This window comes from Scyliorhinus canicula, chromosome 17 (genome assembly GCF_902713615.1).
Source record: "Scyliorhinus canicula chromosome 17, sScyCan1.1, whole genome shotgun sequence".
Taxonomy (NCBI): domain Eukaryota; kingdom Metazoa; phylum Chordata; class Chondrichthyes; order Carcharhiniformes; family Scyliorhinidae; genus Scyliorhinus; species Scyliorhinus canicula.
This window is the reverse complement of record NC_052162.1, coordinates 130,515,324-130,518,551: the sequence shown is the minus strand read 5'-3', so window position 1 is coordinate 130,518,551 and position 3,228 is coordinate 130,515,324.

Below are 3,228 nucleotides of genomic sequence, written 5' to 3'. Positions count from 1 at the left end.
CTTGTTGAAAATGGCATTGAACAGGAACTTAGAGACACATACGATAATGGTTCATCTGTAATTAAGAGTGATTTTAATCTGCATGTAGATTGGGCGAACCAAATTAGCCACAATATTGTTGAGGAGGAATTCTCACGTGTATACGGGATGTTTTTTTGGACCAATATGTTGAGGAACCAACTAGAGAACCGGCCATATTAGACTGGGAATCATTGGCAATCTAATTGTGTGAGACCCGTTTGGGATGTTGCTTCACAGAGCCAGGGTCCCAGGTTCGATTCCCGGCTTGGGACACTGTCTATGTGGAGTCTGCATGTTCTCCCCGTGTCTGCGTGGGTTTCCTCCGGGTGCTCCGGTTTCCTCCCACAAGTCTTGAAAGACGTGCTGTTAGGTGAATTGGGCATTCGGAATTCTCCTTCTGTGTACCCGAACAGGCGCCGGAGTGTGGCGACTTGAGGCTTTTCACAGTAATTTCATTGCAGTGTTAATGTAAGCCTACTTGTGACAATTAAGATTATTATGAATGGATAGACTTCTGGTGACGGCAGCGGGAGGCAGCCGCACACTGGAGGACTCCCGCTCGGGAATAGAATTTTCGAGGTTTTAATGCCTGGTCCCAGGGGCAACGGAGGCTGAAAAAGTTGTAAGAAGGTACAGTGAGGAGAAATGTCCAAGTTTGGGAAAGAAACAGCCGTGAGAAAGGGAGTTAATGAAAGTCCGCCGGTGGGTGGAAAAGTCAGCGCAGGAACTGTAAGGAAAGCGGAGGCTGGAGCCCCAGGGGAGGCCGCATTGCTCACAGCAGAAGAAATGATGAAGGTGATGGCCGTGGAACTTGAAAAACAGTTCACAAAGCACATGGAAGCGATGAAGAAGGAGATGGGGGCGGTATTGAAAGTGCTGGTGGAGGAGACGATTGCTCCGGTGAGAGCAGCGGTATCGAGCGCAGCGGCAGAGATGTGGGAGTAAGGTGAGACACTCAAGGAAGTGGAGAGGCATTATCGCAGCACAGTGATCAACTCACCTCGATGGGGAAGGAGCTGCAGAAGGTGTTAGAGACCAAAACGGGTCTGCGAGCCAAAATGGAAGACCTGGAAAACAGATCCAGGTGGCAGAATCTGGGGATCGTGGGTCTGCCCGAAGGGTTGGAAGGCCCAAGGCCCAGGGAACATTTTGCCACAATGTTGGCGGAGCTATTGGGGGAGGGGGACGATCCCTCTCGATACAAACTGAATTGGGCTCGTCGGTCGTGGAGGCCTCTACCAAAGGCGAGTGAGCCGCCAAGAGTAGTAACTGTATGTTTCCATAGGTACAGCATGAAGGAGAAGGTCCTGTGCTGGGCAAAGCAGAAGCAGGTGGTGCAGTGGGCTGGAGCTGGTATATGCATATACCAGGACTTTACGATGGAGCTGGTGAGGAGGCGGGCGGCCTTCAGCCGGGTGAAGAAGGCACTGTACATCAGCAAGGTGCAGTGCGGCATAATGTATCCAGCTGAGGGTGACCTACAAATCCAAGGACTTTTATTTTGGGACAACGGAAGCGATGGAGGAGTTTGCAAAGGCAGAAGGGCTGTGGCAGAATTGAGAAATGGGACTGAGAGCAGGTCTTGTACCAATGTAGCCTCATGTAACTTTATTTTACCACTGCGTGTTGGTGTATGTACTAAATGAGTCGACGCTGTATATATTTGGACAAGGGAAGAGTTGGGACTTTCATTTGCAATGATTGTTGTTTGGGGCTTGGGTGTGTATGTGGGGGTTGTGTGCTAAAGGGGATTTTTTGGTTTTCCTGGGACCAGGCAAGGGGAAGGAGATCCGGGCGGGGTCTCCACGCTGGGCAGTTTAAGACGGCCAGTGAGCGGGAGTGAGGTGGGGGAGGGGCTGCAGCCATCGGAGCCTGGTAGAACAGGTTTCGGTGAGTCTAGCCGGGATGAAAAGTTGGGGGAAGGAACCGAGGTTGGAGTCTTTTGGGGATTGGATGGCGTTGAATATTGGGAGGGGGGGGGGGGGGGGGAGGGGTGGGGGGGGGGGGGGGGGGGGGGGGGGGGAGGTGGCCTGTATATGTCAATGGTGACCATAGGAGATTCCTGATTCCTTTTTTTTTCTCTCCTTTGGAGATTTTGTTTTATTTGATGCTTATATTGTCAGGCGGGCCGTTGTTTGGGGGTTGGTGGGAGGACGGGATTGTTGTTGTGAATAAGGGGATTGACATTGTATTCATTACTGTGTTGGAACTAACAATTCTATGGACACGTGCTTGTTGGATTAGAATAGCGGTTTTAATATACTCACAACAGAGCCAACCGGTTAGCCGTTGAACTTTCAGTGAACTGGCCGGCTGACCATGTGGCACTGATCTTTATACAGCAGCTCCAGGGGGAGGAGTCCTGGGCGGAACCAAGGGAGAAACCCAGTACAATTCTCGAGCATTCCCAGAGCTACTCCCCCTGGTGGTCAGGTAGTGCAACTGCACTTACAGTATAGGCACATGTATATACAGATTATAATCCGGTGTGAATCACATTCACCACATACTGTTCACTGTTTGTTGGTGGGGCGTAAATTTTGAAGAAAATGTGAAAATGGAGAATAAAAATATATTTTTTAAAAAGTTTATTATGAACGAGCGACCACAACACGATAACATTTTTCATCAAGGTGGAGAGTGAAGTAGATGATTCAGAGACGAGAGTCCTGAACATTAGTAAATGAAACTACGATGATATGAGGCATGGACTGGCATGGATGATTGGGGAATGTTACTTAAAGGGTTGACAGTGGATAGATAATGGTAATCATTCATGGAGAGTACAGTGAATCTGCAACAATTGTTTATTCCTGTCTGGCACAAAAGCAAAATGGTAAGGTCGCCAATCCATGACTTACAAGGGAAATTAGAGATAGTATTCGATCCAAGGAAGAAACATATAAATTGGCCGAGAAAAACGATAGATCTGTGGATTTGGAACAGTCTAGAATTCAGCAAAGGGATTGATTGAGAAGGGAAAATAGAGTACACAGGTAAGCTCGCAAGGAACATAAAAACTGGTTGTAAAAGTTTCTATAGGTACATGAAAAGAAAAAACATTAATGAAAACTAATGTAGGTCCCCTTCCAGTCGGAAACAGGGGAATGTATAATAGGGGACAAAGAAATGGCTGAGCAGCTAAATACATACTTTGGTTCTGTCCTCACAAATGAGGACACAAATCAGATACCAGAAATATTAGGG